Genomic DNA, 21,570 nt, shown 5'->3' with positions numbered 1-21,570 from the left:
GAACTGTGATAAAGAAATGACTTATAAGTTACCACTCCTCTGATACTGTGTTATAGCAACACAAAATAGACTGAGACTCTTTCTCTCATTCCCTCTGAGAGCTCATGAACCAGGAGCCCGAGATAGGCCCCATTCAGAGGAGTCCGATCTGAGCAAAGGCTATTTTCATTGCTATCCTATCATGCTATAGACAGCAAAGATGAATCAACTTAGCTAATTGGAGGGCAGTCCTCACCACCAGGAATAGCATGTCCTCTTAGGACAGTAACTGCTGGGAACATCAACAAGATTCCTCAGGGTGTATGAGCCACAGGCACAGGGAGTGTCCAGAGAGGCAGGTGGAACAGCCCCTGATATCTGAGGTGGTGAGAAGTACAATGCGTGCAGATTCAAGCTTCACCACACAGACACTCAAAGAATCGACAGATACACAGAAACACACAGGCACCTGCATTAATACTCATATACTCCCAGACACAAAGCCACACTCCTGGACATACCTACAGAATGACACACTCAGATATTCAGTGAGAGAGACGAAAGTGCTCAGATAAATGCCCAGATGGTAGGGAGGAACATTAAAACCCCACAACTCATGTTTCCAGGGAGGGGGGTACTTTTCCATTGCACCATGCAGGAGGGAAAAGTATGGAAGGAAGGAACACTTCTTGCCCTTGTCCATCCCCTCACTCATTTCTCCCCAGAGGGGGAATGGCTTATCTGATTGGTGAGTTTGGGGGAGGAATAGAACATGCTCAGTCTAGCCTCCCCTGGCGCTTCTGTCTTCCACCCTGCCTGCCTGCAGAGGGGAAACAATATTTTCATCAGTCCTCTGGTGCTGGGTGACCCCTCTGGGGAGCTGCCTGGTATGACCAGCACCAATGGACATGTCTGTCTAATTCACTGGGGAAGACCTATTTGGCTACATATCCAAAGCCACATTCTTTACTTGACTGTACCCAGTAATAGAGCTGACATTCTGATCTTCGCCTCTGTCTCTGGGGCCTTATTTCTCAGTTGTTTGTTTGCTTGAAGAGTCTCCCCACTCTTCACACAGAAACTTGGGATTCCCCAGTCCCAACACCAAATATTCCCACTCAGAGGAAAAACAAAAACATGGACAGATGTTGAAAGACACAGCAGAAAGACATAGACAAGATGGTACATTTTGCTCTCCTGAGTGGAGGGAGGATGGTTAGAAGATCAGTTCTTGAGCCTGGCTGGGTGTTAGGATCACCTGGGAAGACTTACGAACAGGTACTGAGGTCTGGGTCCTACCCCAGACAAACTGATTCAGAATCTACTGGGTCAGGGCCTGGGCAGTGGCCAATTTTAAAGCTCCCCGGGCGATTCTAAAAGGCAGCTTCTCCACTTCCCAACACTCCATGAGGAGCAAAAGAGTGTTGGTGAGTGGGGGCCTAACCCATCTGTCACAGACCTCCCTCAGACATCATAGCTCCAAATTTCTCTCCTACAGACATTCTGGGGATTCTGGTAGCAGCAGAGGGGTGTGCACTAAGTACACAATTGCAATTGCCTGTGGCTGCTGCTCTTCTGACTCTTCTAACTCTTCTGATGGACCATAGGGGCCGTCTTACCACTCTTCTAAGAGAAGTCCCATCACTCCTGCCTCAGATCTCCAACACGTAAGGATGCTTAGGTCGACATAGTCTCATGGTTATTTTGCCTCTTGCTTTCAGTCTGGCTTCCTGTTGCATCTCTGCTTGGCCGGCCCCTGGCAGTGCAGGTGCACAGGACAGAGTGGACAACTGGCCCCAGTGACAGTGGCTCGGCAAATGCTGTTCATCACACAGCCAAAGGCACTTTCCTTGTGACGGATGGAGGCCAAACTCCTCTGCCAGCAACAGAGAAGCAAGGCCAGGCTGATGGCTGCAAAATGGTGAGGTTCACTGACGTTGAACCTGGAGCTGTCCAGATCTTTCTCTGCCTTTCTCTATGCGTTTGGCGGGAACCACTGGCATTCTGACCAGGAATCTGGTCTTCTTCAACTACCCCATGCTTTAGGCCCAGAATTCTCAGACTTGCATGTGTTTGAATTACCTAGAAAGCTCATTAGAATACAGATTGGTGGGTCCCACTTCCAGAGTAGGTCTAGGCTGGGCCTGAGAATTTATTTGTATTTCTGACAAGTCTCCAGGTGATGCTGATGCTGCTGGTCCAGGGACCACACTTTAAGAACCACTGTTCAAGGCTGCTTCTCCTCTGGCCTGCTTGGGGTGTGTGTGTGTGTGTGTGTGTGTGTGTGTGTGTGTGTGTGTGTCCTGTCACCTGAGGATCTAGGAGGGAGGCACTTAGGTAACTCAACAACAGGGCTCATGATCAAGCTTCCTCCATTGACTCCTTACTATGAGCCGGGCACCCTGCTGAGTGGTTAACATTCATTATCTTACGAAATTCTCCCAGTTGCTCTATAAGGAAGGTACTACTATTTCTCTCATTTTATGAATGGCGAGACTGAGGTTAGGTATTTGACTCAAGGTAACATAATGCAGAGTTAAGAGGTAGCTGAGCTGGGACTGGAACTCAAGCTAGTTATAGTCTTAAAATATTCATTCATTTGTATATACATAATGAATATACTTGACAAAAATTTCTTAAACCTCTACATTACTGGCACTGTTCTAGGTCCTAATGATGCAGCAACGAACAAGACAGTGCAGATGGCCACTCTCAGGAAGCTTAAATTCAAGAGGTGAAGGAAACAATAACTAGTATATTTTTTAAATGCACATGATTTTTGTTTGTTTGTTTGTTTTTGAGATGGAGTCTCACTCTGTAGCCCAGGCTGGAGTGCGGTGGCGCTATCTTGATTCACTGCAACCTCCGCCTCCTGGGTTCCAGTTCAAGCAATTCTGCCTCAGTCTCCCAAGTAGTTGGGATTACAGGCACGCTCCACTATGCCCAGTTAATTTTTGTATTTTTAGCAGAGACGGGGTTTCACCATGTTGGCCAGGCTGGTCTCGAACTCCTGACCTCATGATCTACCCGCCTCAGCCTCCCAGAGTGCTGGATTTACAGGTATAAGCCACTGCATCCAGCCTGCACATGAATTTTGATCAATTGTTCCTTTGTGATTCACAATGAGGGAGGACTTGACTCAGAGTGAGGTCAGGGTTTTGGGGGATCCTCTGTGAGGGAGTAGTCAGTGTGAGCCTCAACTCCCCCTGGACTCTCCCGGGTGAGATCAACAGGCAGCACATGGGGCAAACACAGCCTTGGGGTCAGCAGTTCCCAACACAACTCCATCCCCACCAGAGAGCCACTGTGTTCCCTCCAGACTAAGAGATACTTTGTCCTTTCATAAACTGCAGCCCTGGCCATGGCAATATGGCTCAGTCTGGGTGAAGATCATCTGATATTTATTGTATAAAGAGAAATGGCTTATTGAGCGGCTTCACTGAACTCATTCACAGGGTGAGCAGGTGAGGGGCCTGCCATGAAGCTTATTTTAGAAAGCAGCCATCAGCCTAATCCTTTGAATACCCATGCAGATGGCGTGCTAAACTGTATTCTATTGGCTACACACACCATCACCAGCCGCCTTCTGGCTCTCTCCATCACTTATCAATATATGTCCTCGAGCTTACTGAACATCGTCAATTTAACTCAGCGTCACAAGTCTGCTACTCGGAGGCTCTATGAAAGCACTGAATGGATCTTAAAAATCTTAATTTCTGCAGTACCTAGCAGAGTGCCTGACACTTAGATTTCAGTACATGTTGGATGGGTGGAAGAGGGAGTGAATGAATGAGATACTCCCTGCCCTCTCGCAGGTTCCTGCTGCTCCTGGAGCTGCTCAGCTGCAGCCACTAACAACCCCCAGCATGCAGGTTCAATGTCATGACAGTTTGGCTGCCTGTGAGGAGCCCAGCCACACCAGCAGTGGGATCTGGAGTTAGCTGCTGCTCTTAGTGTGGTATCTGGAGGCAGAGGGAGCGCTTGGTCCTGAGTCTCCATGGGCCCCAAGTGCTCCCCTCATTTATCCACTGAACCTCCTTCTCCAAGCTTAATCATTTCAGTATGATTGCATGCCGCCTTAGTTTCCCAGTTGCTCACCAGTCCCCTGCAGGGACTAGAGCTTGCCTTGAAGTCACCTGCTTTTTCTAGAACCCTACCAGCCTACATGGATTTTTTTTTTTTTTTTTTTTTGAGACAGAATCTTGCTCCGTTGCTCAGGCTGGAGTGTAATGAATGGCACAATCTTGGCTCACTGCAACCTCCGCCTCCCATGTTCAAGTGATTCTCCTGTCTCAGCCTCCCAAATAGCTAGGACCACAGGCGTGTGACACCACGCCCAGCTAATTTTTGTATTTTTGGTAGAGATGGAGTTTTTTTTGGCCATGTTGGCCAGGCTGGTCTCAAACTCCTAACCTCAAGTGATCTGCCCATCTTGGTGTCGCAAAATGCTGGGACTACAGACATTAGCCACTGTGCTCAGTCTCACCTGGATTCTTTTCAGTTCTTTATCTTAGGGGCTGAATCCTGCCTCTGTAATTCCAGCAGGTGGCTGGCAGGGCCATCTGGAATCACAATGCCCCCAGGCTCCTGCCACTTACCTCCATTTACACATTGGACCCATAAACACCTCTAGGTGAGTGCTGCTGTATTTCTTCAGACCTCAGCATTGGGACAATGGTCACTCTTTTTCTGCCAAGTTAGGCACCCACGATACACTTGAGTTCAACTTTTCTTCTTTTCTCAGTGGCCCACTGACACATAAGCCTCTCTGGTTATACAGCCTACGCAGATCAAACTATCCCTGTTTCTCATCTTTAGCCTCTTTCGTGATTCTCCCTCTGGACCAAGGAGGGTTTGATGGGTGTCTTCTTTCCTCTTTCTGTTCACTCTGGGCCAAACCCTTTGCCTGCTACCCTGACCTTCTGTCAATCTGACACTGTAAATAATCTCAATTTCTCTCCTTCTCACTGCACCTTCAAGCAGACCCCTGTGCCTTCTGGGCACAGTAAGCCATTTCAAACAAAAATCCAATCTTCCCAACATCGAATGTATTCTTGCTAATCTGCTCACAGGTGCTTTCGGCAATCTCAATGGGAAAGCATGCTTTAAATATTTAAGAAGCAGTCAATGTGTCAGTTCACTGCCCTACTTCCGATGTCAGACTGCTAGGGTTCAAATCCTGGCTCTGCCACTTTCTAGTTGTGTAGCCGAAAGCAAGCTAATGAACCTCTCTGGGGATTAATTCCCCCATTTTACAGTGAGGGTAATAATGGTAACTGCTCTTGAGACTTTTGAGAGAATATGCATAATAAGCACCCTACAAATGTGAGGTATTCTGTCTGGTATGCATGCTGATTGTGATCAAAGAACTGTTTATTCATCTATGCAAGATATAGTTATTAAGAACCTACCATGTGTCAGGTTCTATAAAGCAGTCAAAGATGCATGAGATAGGCTCTGGAGTTCCAGCATGAAGGGAAGCAGGCCCAGGCACTCCCCATGCCAAGGAGTGAGTGTGGGTATAGAAGAGTGAAGTGAAGGGGACAGGAAGACTGAGGATGGCACAGCCCCAGCTGGGGAGTTGCACATAGAGGTGCATGGAGGTGGGTTGGGAGGTGTCAACTCTACTCTGTCCTTGAGGCAGTCTTTTTTTTTTAAATTATGCTCTAAGTTCTGGGGTACACATGCCCAATGTGCAAGTTTGTTGCATAGGCATACACATGCCATGGTGGTTTGCTGCATCCATCACCTTGTCATCTACATTAGATATTTCTCCTAATGCTATCCCTCCCCTAGCCCCCCAGCCCCCAACAGGCCCTGGTGTATGATGTTACCCTCCCTGTGTTCATATGTTCTCATTGTTAAACACCCACTAATGAGTGAGAATATTTGATGTTTGATTTTCTGTTCTTGTGTCAGTTTGCTGAGAATGATAATAGAACTATCATTTGACCCAGCAATCCCATGACTGGGTATATACCCAAAGGATTGTAAATCATTCTATTATAAAGACACAAGCACACGTGTGTTTATTGTGACAGTGTTCACAATAACAAAGACTTGGAACTAACCCAAATGTCCATCAATGATAGACTGGATAAAGAAAATGTGTCACAAAGACACCATGGAATATTATACAGCCATAAAAAGGATGAATTCATGTCCTTTGCAGGGACACTGATGAAGCTAGAAGCAAGAAGCAAGAAGGAGGCAGCCTTGAAGGTAAAGAGATCCCTGGGTCTCATGACAGGAGATCAGGCTGGACAGGGAAGCTCCTCTCAGCCACAGATTTATGAAGCGCCATCCCCAGGGCTCCAGACATTATGAACTCAACATATCACGGTGCCTCAAGTAATGGGGCATCGCTGACTGGCAAGGGCCTAGGGGGACAGTCTCACCAAGATGTTGGTGCCACAGGTGGGATTGTATGGACTGGAGCCTTCCAGGTCAATGGATCTCAAATGTGGGAGCCTTTGCCATTAGAGGATGGGACTGATTTCCTCTCCAAGATTTTCTTCCAAGGGACACAATCGTGTCCTCTTTCTGTTCTGCAACCCCTGCCCTCACCCTCCTAGGCAAAACAATTTGAACGGGTCTTTCCCTTATTTGCTTCTCAGTTTCTTTTTTGAAGCTTCTGGCATAAGAGGCCATTTTTTTTTCTCTCACAATTTCATGGAAAGACTATGATGACTGCTTGCCTCTCCATTTTGTTCATGATTTAAATAAGATTGCTTCTCAGCGTTTACCTTTCCCTGGCTATTTTTTTCTGCCATCATGAGTGAGCCCACTTCTGTCACCCCTGTGCCATCTCCTTCCCTTAATTCTTTTAACAGGCCAGTCTATCTTCAGAGGGCTTCTTGGAGAGGCTTTGAGAGTTAACTCCATCTTGGGGCTGATTCCAGTCCCCATGCAAAGTGATCTTAACTACCAGTGGTAGATCGCTACATCCACTTACACGGAAGGTGCAGGACATTAAACCGCAGAAATAACCTCAGCAGACAGAAAACGAATATCTCAGCAAAGAACTCACAAACACATGAGGACTTCATTATCCTTGAGATGTCCCTAAGAGATACCAGACATCTGGTAGAAAACAGTAAAAGCTGTCAATGGCTCCATCATCTGCAAGCAAATGAAGCTTGCAGTTGAAGGTAGACCACCGTTTCTAGAAAGTTCCCTAGTGGAAAGAGGAGGATCATAGTGCAGTAGTTGAAAAATAATTGAAGGAGGATTTTCTTTGTGCAGGGAGACTTGAGCCTGCCTGGAGATTGAGGAGAAGGATGCTGAGGAAATGGAGAAGTAGAAGATACATGAGTGTGTGCATGTATGTTTGCACGAGTGTGTGTGTGTGTGATCAGTGGATGGGAAATGGGACCCAGGGTGCATGTCCTAGAGGTCATCTCTAGAGAAGGGAAGGGGAAAAAGGTCACTAGTCTAATAAGAAGCCATGTTTATGGAAGACTCACTGCACCGTGGACACCATGCTGAGAACTTCACATGGATCGTGTCCTTCCATGCCTCAGATGGGCACTGTCATGTTCTCATTTTTCAGATGAAAAATCCAAAGGCCAAGGAGGTTAAGTGACTTCCTCAAGGCTCCAAAGCTAAAAAATGACATTGCCAGGACTTCAGAACTCACATTCCCACTGTTTTAAATTTGTTTAAGTATTAAGCTTCTTGCATAAAAACAATAATCATCATTCACATTATTCAGCTCATATCCTGTAATAGACACTGTGTTTTATGTGTGCTAACTCATTTACTCCTCAGCAGCTCTACACGGTGGAAGACACCACTGCTGTCCCTATTTTACACATGATGTGACTTGCCTAAGGTCACACAGCTAGTAAGAGGCAGACTTTGCTCTTGACTCTGATGGACTGACTTTAGAGCCCAACACTTAATCCATGCTTCACTGCCCTCTTCTTTTAAAAAGAGAGCATAGTGTAAAGATGGGAACAGAAGTGGGGAGTTCCCATCCAGTGGCCTTGATGCTTCCATGAATATGGAGGTAAGAGAATCTACTGGAGATGGATGTGGGGTGGAAAGATGTAGGTTAGTGGACGGTGGAGGTGGCAAGATTTCAGGAGAGGAGAGAGGATAGGGAGAACCCTCCTTACGAAGTGTGAGCAGGGGTAAGGGACAAAACATAGGGTGGGCTGTGAGGCAGACCCAGTTGAAGTTGCCCGGATTGTTTCAGCTTGAGGTTTCCTTCAAAGTCCTCAGCAGAGAGCTCAGCAGAAATGGTGTCCCTGGGCCTGAACTGGGTGGCCAGGGCTGCAGCCCAGGCCATCCTAGATCTCAGACTCTTGAAACTGATTAGTATCCTGGAGACCCCATGTTAGCTTTGAGAGCACCTGATGGACAAAAGGGGCTTTGCACAGAGAAGAGACCCTGTGTTTAAGAGGCTGTTAACTCAGGAGAGACCCCCAAGAATGTGTTCCTGGGGCCAATATGGGTGGTGCCACAGAGAGGGTATTTGTCTTGGCACAGTTGGCCACTGGTCTCCTCCAGCCTCAGGGAGCTGTCCAGACATAGGCTTCCTGATGAGAAGAGTCCTGGCCATTTAGAGACTCTGAATGCTTGAGCAAGTCGAGTCTAAAGTATTCATGGTCTTTAAACAATTCTGGGTAAGAGCTGACTCTTCAGAAGAGGGTGCAGTAAGAAAGATACAGAATTAGATGATCACAGACTCCCCTCCTCGGTCTCACCCCAGTCTCTTTCTATCTTGGCTCCTTCTCCAGGGGCTGATTCCTGGCTTCTGGACTTGACTGGTGCACCCTTTTGTCTCTATCTCTGGTGGTTCATCTCCTTGGCCTTGATAGCTCCATGACTTTCTGGAATCATAAACTCAGCCTGGTTCAGAATTGGCCACTTCTAGGCCAGGGCCCGACCCACTTGGGCTGCAACTCAACACAGTCATTGCCCTTGGAACTTCCTCCCATCAGTGTTCAATGTCCAAAGGAGACAACCAGCTGTGGGAGCTCCAAGAGGGGCTGGGGCAAAGTTCCATCCAATAAGCCTGCAGACATTCTCTCTGGGCAGCTGTGGACAGATATAAGGGCAGTGACTACTGATGCATAGCTGTCCCCTGGGGAAAGAGCCTCGGGGGTTTTGTTCAGCTCTTGCCAGCTGGGAAGAGAGCAGAGTCCAGCCACATCCTTGAAAGGAATAGCAGATGTAATGGCCAGAGGAAGCCGTGTGCAGGGATACATCTGGAGAGCTCAGAGGACTCATTAGTGCATCATCTTGCTCTGATAAGTAGTTAAAAGTTCACCTGGAGGGGCTTTTATTGCACCCTGATGAGAATTCCCACCTCCTGCTAGGAGTGCATATTAGGAAGGAAGAATTTTATAGATGGCTTAAGTGGCTAACCGTCTGAGTGTTAGTTCTTCAAGCCTCACATAATTGTGCTCTTTGGACCTATAGAAACCCAAACCTTTGTTGACTGTGTGGCAATCACAGGAATAATGCTCGTGCAGAATCAGGGCTAACCACTGTAATCATAATAACCGTAACAAGAATAGTAGCTGTAATTTATGGAGCTTCTATATGCTAGGCACTCTGCTTAGCACCTGCAGGAGGCTGAATAATAGCCCCCTATTATAGGATATCCAGGTCCTAATCCTTGGAACCTGTGAATGTTACCCTATGCGGCAAAAGGGACTTTGTGGATGCAAAAGTCCTTAGATTAAGGATTTTGAAAAGGGGAGATTATCCTAGATTATCTGGTGGGCCCTAAAGGTAATCCCACAAGTGCCATAGAAGAGGAAGGCAGAGGGAGATTCGGCACAGAGGGGGAAAAGGAAATATGACAATGGCAGCAGAGATTCAAGGGATGTGGCTAACTGCCAAGGACTGCCACAGCCACCAGAAACTGGTAGAGGAAATGAGTGGCTTCTTCCCCGAAGCCTCCAGAAGCAACCAGCCTGCTGCCACCTTGATCTTAGCCCTGCAAGACTCATTTCAGACTTATTGGCCTCCAAGTCTATAAGGGAACAAATTTCTATTGCTTTATGCTACTAAGTTTGGGGTGATTAGCAAGAGCAGCAATAAGAAACCAAACACATCACCTTACATACCTTGCCTCATTGACCCCTCATCCATCCGATGAACTAGGTACTGCTATGATTCTTGTTTACATATGAGGAAACTGCGGTTCAGAGGGGCCAAGTGGCTTCCTTGAGGCCAACAGTGCTGGCAAGTGGAAGAGCAGAAAATCAAACTCAGGTCTGTCTATCTCTGGATCTCATGTTCTTTACCCTAAGGCTATGTGCCTTGCAACCACAAGTCAGTATTGGCCGTGGCAAAGACGGCAAAGAAATTGAGCAGCCTCTGTAAGTCTGGGCTAAGAAATCGTGGAGTCGAGATTGAGACTACTTCATGGAGTGTCCTTGAGCACACTGTCATGAGAGAAACCCCTGAAGAGAAGGAGGAATCACAGTTACAGCTGTCACAATCAAGATGTTGCTGGGATGGGGAGTGCATGAAAGTTAGGTTCTGGGGTAGGCAGGGTGGGAGCTCCGCCATGGGGAAGTGGAGGTAATTGAGGTACCAAGAAGGATGAGAACAGGGGTGGAGGTTTCAAGCCAGAAATTGCTGGGCACCTGTGTATGACTGAGCCAGTGTTAAAGGTGTTATTTCCCTGAGAGCTCTTGCTAGGAGGGGCTGGGAGTTGTGTGTGACTGCAGCCCTTGAAGTCTGATGGGCACAGTGCTTCCCATCCAGAGGGGGTGTTGCCCAGGTGCTGCCTGTGGGGTAAAAGAAGCAGAACACCAGGTCCAAGACCTTGGTACGGGGTAGAGCTGACAAGGGCCAGTGCGGTGTTACCGCCTCATTTAAGTGTTACGGGGTTGAGGACAGTCTCTGGTCCCAAGGAGACAGGTGCTGGGTCAGGAAACCAAGGCAGAACTCAGTTACTTGGTCTGAACCCATCTGCAGAGGCTGCGAAAGCATGTGCTTCACTTGGCACCCAGATGGCCGGGCTCCATCCCAGGCCACCAGACTCCTCCTCCTGTGCTGGCCTAAACTGAGCAGCAAGCTTGGCCTGCAAGTGAAGGGCTAGGACTGGGCTTCCTCATGGGCTCCCAGCCATGCTCAGCGCCAGTTCAGAGGAGGATGCTGCAATTGAGTGGGGCCAGAGGGTGGGGAGAAGGCAGGCTGGCAGCAGAGTCCCCTCAGAAGGAACTCCCAGGCATGACCATTCAGGAAGGTCTGGGGCACTGGTTCTCAAAGTATGGTCCCAGACCAGCAGCAGCAGCATCACTTGGGAATTTGTCACAAATGCAAATTCTTGGCCCCACTCCACACACACTGAATCAGAAACTCGGACGGAGGCCCATTTATTTGTGTTTTAATAAGCCCCCTAGGTAATTCTGCTACCTGATTAAGTTTAAGAACCTAGACCATCACCTTGGAGATCATGGAGTTGCCCTGGGAAGACTGGGGTCATGGACTAATCCTTTGTATTTTCTCCCTCCCCACCCATGCCACGCCAGTGGAAGATTTTCCAAAGATGTTCACAGCTGTATCCAAGGCAATCTTGTGCATAAAAGGAAGCTTTTTTTTTCCCCCCCTGCTTTTAGGGATGTGAATTCCTATCAGCAGATAAGTATCTCCTTTCACTGGGGCTTTTGAATTATACAGGACTGCGGGAGGAGTTCAGGGAATCAGATATATTAACTAGATCTTGAAATACATTTTTTTCCAAATGGATGCGTAGTCTTTATTTAAACAGAAAGCATTCCTGGCTAAATTTGGTGGCTCATTTGTAGGAAAACCAGCAAAAACCTGACTTCTGGGAGTCTCTATGATTTAAGCCATGTTAATATTAGCTGCTGGTTGAATCACAGGGAGAAAATCGACAGATTCATTCTCTTGGGGGCAGGGAGGAGAGGGAGCTCCCAGCTGAGCCAAGAATCTGCCAGTGCTGCGTCTGGGTGATTAATGGCATCAGACTTCGGTGCCCTCTTTAGTGCCCCAGCCACTGGCCTCAGGGAACCCCCGCAGCATTGGGCTTGTTTATGTGAAGCAGCTCTGAGGGTTGGAGACAGGATGTAGGAGCATCAGTGAGGAGACGGAGGCAAAAGAAACTATCTCCATCTTCTCTCCCCAGTGGAGCCGCCGGCCTGCAGTCTTGTGCGCCATGAAAAAATGATGACTTGACTTCATTAAAGCCTTGTCATCTTCCCCCTACTGACAGCTTGAAAAGAGCACTCTCGCCTGAGCAGAACGGGATTCCAGAGGCCACTAGGGGCACAGAAATCACAGGCTGAACTTTCAGCAAGAAAAATCCTCTCCCTGTTAAGCAAATAAGTGAATGTGAAAATGAAGGAGGGTGGGGAGGAAATTTCATTTCAGTTTCAGTGATGCAGGGGCCTGAACAGCAGTGGAGAGGGACTTAGGTATGTCCCACCTAAGGGGATGCAGTGCCATCAGGCCCCTCCCTGCCATCCAGCATCCTGAAACTGGACCCTGTCTTGCTGTTTCGATTTGATTTCCCTCCAGCCCTTGTGGTTCAAGTTACTGTTATCTACTGATCATCTGAAAGGCCCCAGGGTGGGCACAGCCTCGTGTCATGCCCCAAATGCCCTCTTTTGAAGGTGGTATCATTTCCCTCATTTTACAGAAACAGAGGCTAAAAGAAGGGAAAGAGGTAATTTGTTCAAGGTGGCAAAGTAATGGGACTCAGACTTGGAGTTACTCAAGGGCACACTAGCATAACATCGTAATATGACCATGGAGGAGTGAAGATGGGACAGAGAGGAAAAGCAGGAAAACGATCATATAGATACAGAGAAACCTATGTGAAGGTCTTCCCTTAAATCCTGACCTCATTTAGTAAGAGAAAATCTTAGTAACCATGGCTCATCGGCATACCTTGTCCCTAGGCATCACTATCATATGGAATAAATTAGCCAAATATGACATACATTAAGCCTATAAAGCAGATACTACTTTTTTAACATGACCACTTAAACTGAATTCCCCTGTATCCTCTGTGAGTTTATTTTTTAAAGTATCTTTCTCTGGAGTAAACTAATTAATAAAAATGTAAATGAAAAATAGCCTACACCAAAGAAAAACACTTCGGCAGGCAACTCTCCCAGCGTCCCTCCTTACTTGACACACTTGCCTAGATCCTCTACTTGATGAGGTGCCCTAAGGGTTAAATAAACCCTGAGGCAGGACGTCAACACCAGTTACTCCACTGAACACCATACCTGGAGTTCAGGCTTGTCTGACTCCAGTGGGTCCTCAGGTTATTGAGAAACAAGGAAACTCAAAGAGAACCGAGAGCTTGTCTTGAGCAGAAGCCTAGAGAGATCCAATGCCCTGTTGACAGCTGCTCAACTCATTGGTGGGGAGACGAGAAGAGATCCCAGATCTTCGACTCATGGCCTGATGATATTCTCATTTATTTATTTATTCAGCAACTTTAAAAAATAAATTTTTAAAATCTTAACTTTCATAATTTTTTTTCAAACAATGCATGCATGTGGTTAAAAACAAGTCAAATAATGTTAAAAAAAAGTTTATAATAAAAAAGAGCAGTCCCTGACTTAATCATTTCAAACTCTTTTAGGGTGTTTTTCCTGGCATTAATTTTAATTCTGCATCTCCATGTTTATGCCTATACAGTACTTTTATTTCTTGATTTATGGGAGGGAGAATCTTGCTGCCTCCCCACACCCCACTTCATCTCAACCCCCACCCCTAATATAGTCCTATTACTGTTTTCACTAAAATAAGTGATCAGTATTTACTGTATTTCTCTTCTTGAACAGATTTTGATTTTCTTTAGAGTTAATAGTTGCCTATTTCATTTGCTTATTTTTTTCACATGTATATCTTTAAAATTTTCCAAATTAATCAGGTTATAATCTACCTATAATTAGTTTTTACAAAAATCCATCATATCGCATATTTTATCATTTCCCCATTTTAAAAAATTGCTGGAGATCTTCATTGTAAAGAATTTCTTTCTCATTTTCAATTGTAGCAGTTAATCTATACATGCACATGTGTCTTTATAGTAGAATGATTTATAATCTTTTGGGTATATATCCAGTAATGGGATTGCTGGGTCAAATGGCATTTCTAGTTCTAGATCCTGGAGGAATCGCCACACTGTCTTCCACAATGGTTGAACTAATTTACATTCCCATTAACAGTGTAAAAGTGTTCTTATTTCTCCACATCCTCTTCAGCATCTGTTGTTTCCTTTTTAATGATCGCCATTCTAACTGGCGTGAGATGGTATCTCAATGTGGTTTTGATGTGCATTTCTCTAATGACTAGTGATGATGAGCTTTTTTTCATATATTTGTTGGCTGCATAAATGTCTTCTTTTGAGAACTGTCTGTTGATATCCTTCACCCACTTTTTGGTGTTTTTTTTTTTTCTGTAAATTTCTTTAAGTTATTTGTAGATTCTGGATATTGGCCCTTTGTCAGATGGATAGATTGCAAAAATTTTCTCCCATTCTGTAGATTGCCTTTTCACTCTGATTATAGTTTCTTTTACTGTGCAGAAGCTCTTTAGTTTAATTAGATCCCATTTGTCTATTTTGACTTTTTTTGCCATTTTTTTTGGTGTTTTAGTAATGAAGTCTTTGCCTATGCCTGTGTCCTGAATGGTATTGCCTAGGTTTCTTCTAGGGTTTTTATGGCTTTAGGCCTTATGTTTAATTCATTAATCCATCTTGAGTTAATTTTTGTATAAGGTGTAAGGAAGGGATATGGTTTCAGTTTTCTGCATATGGCTAGCCAGTTTTGCCAACACCATTTATTAAATAGGGAATCCTCTTCCCATTGCTTGTTTTTGTCAGGTTTGTCAAAGATCAGATGGTTGTAGATGTGTGGTGTTATTTCTGAGGCCTCTGTTATGTTGCATTGGTCTATATATCTGTTTTGGTACTAGTACCATGCTGTTTTTGTTACTGTAGGCTTGTTATAATACAATTATTAAACTATAATGTTTAAAATCAGGTAGCATGATGCCTTCAGCTTTGTTCTTTTTGCTTAGGACTGTCTTGGCTATGGGGGCTCTTTTTTGGTTCCATATGAAATTTAAAATAGTTTTTTTCCAATTCTGTGAAGAAAGTCAATGGTAGCTTGATGGGGATAGCATTGAATCTACAAATTACTTTGGGCAGTGTGGCCATTTTTATGATATTGATTCTTCCTAACCATGAACTTGGAATGTTTTTCCATTTGTTTGTGTTCTCTCCGATTTCCTTGAGCAGTGGTTTGTAGTTCTCCTTGAAGAGGTCTTTCACATGCCTTGTAAGTTTGTTCCTAAGTATTTTATTATCTTTGTAGCAATTGTGAATGGGAGTTCACTCGTGATTTGGCTCTCTGTCTGTTATTGGTGTATAGGAATGCTTGTGATTTTTGCACATTGATTTTGTATCCTGATACTTTGCTAAAGTTGCTTATCAGCTTAAGGAGATTTTGGGCTGAGATGACGGGGTTTTCTTTTTTTTTAATTGCATTTTAGGTTTTGGGGTACATGTGAAGAGCATGCAAGATTGTTGCATAGGTACACACATGGCAGTGTGGTTAGCTGCCTTCCTTCCCCTCACCTGTATCTGTCATTTCTCCCCATGCTATCTCTTCCCACCTCCCCACCCCCCGTCCCTCCCCCATTTCCCCCCAACGGACCCCAGTGTGTAGTGCTCCCCTCCCTGTGTCCATGTGTTCTCATTGTTCAACACCCGCCTATGAGTGAGAACATGTGATGTTTGATTTTCTGCTCTTGTGTCCGTTTGCTGAGAATGATGGTTTCCAGGTTCATCCATGTCCCTACAAAGGACACGAACTCATCGTTTTTGATGGCTGTGTAATATTCCATGGTGTATATGTACCACATTTTCCCTATCCAGTCTATCATTGATGGGCATTTGGGTTGGTTCCAGGTCTTTGCTATTGTAAACAGTGCTGCAATGAACATTCATGTGCATGTGTCCTTATAGTAGAATGATTTATAATCCTTTGGATATATACCCAGTAATGAGATTGCTGGGTCAAATGGGATTTCTATTTTTAGGTCATTGAGGAATCGCCACACTGTCTTCCACAATGGTTGAATTAATTTACACTCCCACCAACAGTGTAATGATGGGGTTTTCTAAATATGCAAGCATGTCACCTGCAAACAGAGGCAATTTGACTTCCTCTTTTTCTAGCCGAATACCCTTTATTTATTTCTTTTGCCTGATTGCCCTGACTAGAACTTCCAATACTATGTTGAATAGGAGTGGTGAGAGAGGGCATCCTTGTCTTGTGTCAATTTTCAAAGGAAATGCTTCCATTTTTTGCCCATTCTGTATCATATTGGCTGTGAGTCTGTCATAAATAGTTCTTATTATTTTGAGATATGTTCCATCAATACCTAGTTTATTGAATGTTTTCAGCATGAAGTGCTGTTGAATTTTGTTGAAGGCCTTTTCTGCATCTATTGAGATAATCATGTGGTTTTTGTCACTGATTCTGTTTATGTGATGGATTACGTTTACTGATTTGCATATGTTGAACCAGCCTTGCATTCCAGGGATGAAGCCAACTTGATTATGGTGGATAAGCTTTTTGATGTGTTGCTGGATTCAGTTTGCCAGTATTTTATTGAGGATTTTTGCGTCTATGTTCATCAGGGATCTTGGCCTGAAATTTTCTGTTTTTGGTTGTGTCTCTGCCAGGTTTTGGTATCAGGATACCAAACTCATAAAATGAGTTAGGGGGATTTCCTCTTTTTCTGTTGTTTGGAATACTTTCACAAGGAATGGTACCAGTTTTAATATTTTCCATCACTATTGCTCTCTTCTGCTTTCTAATGGATTTTATCTTTATCATCTATACCTTTTATTGAAGTGTTTTGTTTTTTCTCCTTTTCTTAATTTCTAATAGTACTTTCTTGTTTCCTTATTGTTGCTTCTTTTATAAACCCTAGTTTTTAATGCATCAATATCTTCTCTTATGACTCCAAGTATACTAATTCTAAATTATCTTTAAGGTTTTTTTTTTTTTTTTCCTGAGTCCCATATTAACTCTATTTTCTCTAGCTCTTTTTTCCACCTGTTTTGATATTGGTGTTGTTTATTTTGTTTATTTTATTCTATTTTTTGTTTTAGTCTCTTCTTAAGTGTCTACTAATTCTTTATTGTCTGTTAAGGTAATGATGGTTAAATCATTTAAATAGATGGTTAAATCTCTGTGTATGGGCCTGAGGTAAAGAGGATTATCAGCTAGTGAGATTCACTTTAAGGTGATCAGACACCAAGCTAATGTTTCATTTGGAAATTCTCAAATGACAATATGTAAAGTCTTTTCTTTGGACCCATTCCATTTAACTGGAAAAAGAATTCTTTCATCTTTTGCTTGGCTGTTAGAGTTTTAGCTTCTAAAGAATTAGACGTGGGGCAAGGGATGAGCCCACCCAGGAAATGTCACCTTTCCATGTGTAGGCTGTTAAAACATTTTTTACTGGAGTATAACTTATGTATAGTAAATATAAATGTAAATGAAAAATATTCATTATACATTAAATAAATGTTTATATTTCGACCACCCTGAAAATTCCTTCATTCCTCATTTGTGTGCAGACTTTTTTTTTTTTTTTTTTTTGAGACAGAGTCTTGCTCTGTCACCCACCCTGGAGTACAGTGGCATGATCTCGGCTCACTGCAACCTCGGCCTCTTGGGTTCAAGTGATTCTCCTGCCTCAGCCACCTGAGTAGCTGGGATTACAGGTGTGTGCCACCATGCCAGGCTAATTTTCATATTTTTAATAGAGATGGGATTTCACCATGTTGATCAGGCTGGTCTCGAACTCCTGATGTCATAATCTGCCCACCTTGGCTTCCCAAAGTGCTGAAATTATAGGCATGAGCCACTGTGCCCAGCCTGTTTGCAGACTTTTAATTGATCTGGTTTTCAGTCTTGTACTTGTCTCCCAGCTTCCTTATACCTGATGTCTCTGAATCTTGGTCCTCTTCTGCTTTCCTTCTCCAGAGAATAACTCCCTCCTCCCCAAGAGTCTAGCTGTAATTGACAGAAGAATTTTACTGGCTTAAGCAAAACTATTATCCCACATAGCTGGAAGTTCACAGGTAGGAAGTGCTCCTGGTGTGATGTGGATCAGTGGCTCAATGATGGCATCTAGCACTTGGGAGTTTTTCAGGCTCTTTGGTTTGCTCTCCTTAGAATCTGATTGGAATGAGTGGATTCCTTTCACAAACATAAGATAGTACCACTAGGACTTGAGCTATGCCTCTGTCACTCAAGTGTGGTCCTTAAACCAGCAGCATTGGCATCATCCAGAAGCTTGTCATATATGCAGAATCTCAATCCCTGTCCCAGGCATACTGAGAAGAACCTACATTTTAATGAGATAATCAGGCGATTCAAATGCACATGAAAGTTTGAGAAGCCCTGGGTTATATACTTTCACATTTGCATTCAACTGAAGATAACTAGAGAAAAATCTCTCTCCTAGTACATGTTTTCTATCTGATTGGACTAACCTGGGACATGATCTCTCCCCTACCCTGCCCCATCAGAGCCCATTTGAACTGTCATGTGCTTACTGACTTAGACCAACCAAAATCCATCCCTTAGATTTGAGGATGGCATCTTCCCTTGAAGCATATGCTTCATGGAAGACCGACTGATAGTCTAACAAAAGCAGGAATCTGCCAGGAAGGAGGAAATGGGTGAAATGCAGTACGTCTCCCTCCAGGGCTGCGGGAGGGAGTTATTTGCTTAACGTTTTGTAACAAAAAGCCTATTTAAAGGGTTTTCCCAAAATAAATAGTCTACTCCTAAGGTCAATGTCAGTCCTTTCAGGACAAAAACTGTTTATATCAAAGCCTTAACCATCACGGTAAAAAACCAAAAAACCAAAAACACGTTAGGTCTAGAATTTCAGCTAGACATGTATTTATATATGCCTAGCTGGAAAGTTTGCACAAAAATGTTAAAAAGAGGTGGCCATTTCAGAGTAGTAGGATGAAGAGTGGTTTTTCTTAATTTTCCTTTGGCCTTTGTGCTTTTATCTATAATAAACATGTATTATTTGTAAAAACATGCTTTAAAGTTAGAAAAATGATGAGACACACTGTTTGTGTTCCTTCAACCAGATCCCTAATCAAGATGCTAAATGCTGTGGGTGTGGGCACTGCCGCTTGTTGGCCTTGTGCCCCTAAGAGAATTCATCACCCTTTACATTTCCCCAACTGTCAACTTTGCAGCTAATTTCAGTCCATTATGATGTCCCTGCAAATGTGGATGAATTTTCAAAAAAGACTAGCATCAGCAAACAGTTATTGTAAAATCTGAGCAGGAAAAGAGCCATGGAAATGGAAGCAGTCCTCTGCAGCAGTGCCCCAGGTTGCCTCCTTGCCTTCCTGCCATCCCCCCACTGGGAAAAGCCTCTGATATAAGGAGAGGACCAACCCCAGAGAAGCCCAGCTCCAGGCAGCCTCAAGGATAGGGACAGTTGGGAAGCGAAGCAGAGGTGGCCAGCATGCCAGGAACAGAGAGGGCTTTGTCAGGAGTGCCTGAAGCAGGCACAGTCCAGGGCTAGGAATGACCATGCAGGACATGAGCATCAGAACCAACACCAGCCTGGTTGGCCAACACGGTGAAACCCCGTCTCTACTAAAATACAAAAATTAGCTGGGCGTGGTGGCTGGCACCTGTAATCCCAGCAACTTGGGAGGCTGAGGCAGGAGAATCGCTTGAACCTGGGAGGCAGAGGTTGCAGTGAGCCAAGATCGTGCCACTGCAGTACTCCAGCCTGTGTGACAGAATGAGTCTCCATCTCAAAAAATAAAAAAATCAGAACCCAGGTAGCCTCAGTATAGTTGACGACTGGGGACTTTAGCAGTGAGATCTGAGGACGAGGCTAAAGGTGCTCAGATGCTCATGCTAGGTCTTCCTGTCTTAGCCTCTTTACAGTGACTCAGGAATGTGCACCCCAGCCCTGTCACCCAGTGCTTCAGGACCCTTGATCGCTTGGGGTCTCACTTCTGCAAAGGGTAGCTGAGGGCAGCTTCCCAGCCCAGTTCTGGTTTCCAGACAGGTCTGGACAGAAGAGGCCTGGCAGTTTCTCCTGCCCCTCTTGGCTCTGTGTGAGGAGGGCAGAGCTCCATTAGGTGGGGTCCGCATGGGACTGTGTCTGCTATTTTTCTCACCGTGGACTCACCGTACCATCCCACCTTGTCTTTGTCAAGCCTCAGGCCATTGCTGATATTTTTCCCATCCTGTTTGTGTGCGCTCAGTTTGGGGCTCAAGGGTAGGAGCTATTGTGGATCCTTGTTAATCCTCTTTGCACCAAATTCAGTCCATCTGTTGTCCCACACCTTTGGGTCCCATGCAAGGGGACTGTGGTGGAGTGGTAGGAACAGATGAGCAATTCAGAGTAGGTGACCCTAGAAGGTACATAGGGCTATCTCCTTAGGGCAAGATCATTGCACAACCTGGGGTGTGGATTAATGTTCATCTCTAGTGGAGGGATTAGTAGAGCCCAGGATCTTGCCAACTGGGACAGGGGGCAGGGGTGAAAGGCAAAGCTCCACCCTCAGTGGGGTCATGAACATGGGGCAGGACTCCAAAGCTGAGGCTAGTCCTGTAGACTGCTCAAAAGGATAATAATCATGGGAAAGGAATTGTTTAGGAGGTGAGGCCCATCCAAGAGCATGAGGAGCTGACTTAGTGAGGCAGGAGTCTCCCAGAATCTTTGTGCCTCAGGATTGAGACATTAAGAGTGATTCCAATCTCTACATCATAGGTGGGAAAGGGGCTTCCAATATATTCTGAAGCCTACAAACCAGGCAAAGATGAGTCAATAATTGAGAATTTACTATATGCCAGACACTGTTCTAAGTGCTTCACACACGTTAACTCACGTCATTCCACCTCATGGGATACAAAATGTTATTATTCTCACTCAACAGATGAGAAAACAGGTTGCACAGATGGCAAAGAAGGTAATTTCAAAGTGACTGCCCATGAATAGACAGGCCCACCATGTTCCTCGTGATGCCCTCTACCCTCTCCTCTGTCTTTCTCTCTTCTCTCTTTCTCTCTCTCTCTTTGCTTCTCTTTTACTTCCCCAGACTTGTGCTCAAATGATGATGAAATGGAATTACCTTTGGGAGGCAGACACAGTTGGTGTCTCTAAGCTTACCCTCTCTGCCCTCTCCATTCCCTTCCTTGCTAATGGTTTCCTTCTGCAGGTACCTGGTCCCTCTGCCTGGTGATCTCTACTTGGATCATGCTCAACCAGCGGGTAGGACTGCCAGAGAGTTAGCACCCCTGGGAACAGCTCTCAACCAGGGAAAGATTAGAACATAAATACCCGGCCTCTTTGCCCTCGGGTGTGACAAATTTGAGCATGTTCACTCAGTCTCCCAGAGGTTCCATATTGAAAACCTGCAACTGGCTTCCTTCCCTGACCTGTATGTCACTCTGCACTCTGTTACCTGGAATCAGCTCTCCTATAAAACTACTTGCACTCAAATCCTTGTCTCAGATCTGACTCAGCCCCATTCATCTGCTCTTCATTCGGCCTGCCCATGAGGACTTCTTG

At 44.9% G+C, this 21,570-nt stretch overlaps 1 long non-coding RNA gene across 1 annotated transcript in view; it reads left to right on the top strand.

The window, feature by feature from the left end:
• LOC141580228 (uncharacterized) overlaps nt 1-15,518 on the top strand; it is a 36,413-nt gene extending 20,895 nt beyond the window's left edge. The window contains exon 4 of the long non-coding RNA XR_012512372.1: nt 1,701-15,518. This is a non-coding gene — a long non-coding RNA (uncharacterized LOC141580228). The remainder of the gene's footprint in view (nt 1-1,700) is intronic.
• Nucleotides 15,519-21,570: the final 6,052 nt, after the last annotated feature.

Source organism: Saimiri boliviensis, chromosome 11, assembly GCF_048565385.1.
Source record: "Saimiri boliviensis isolate mSaiBol1 chromosome 11, mSaiBol1.pri, whole genome shotgun sequence".
Lineage (NCBI taxonomy): Eukaryota > Metazoa > Chordata > Mammalia > Primates > Cebidae > Saimiri > Saimiri boliviensis.
Note: the sequence above shows the minus strand (reverse complement) of the source record. Positions and strands in the feature narration are given on the sequence as shown.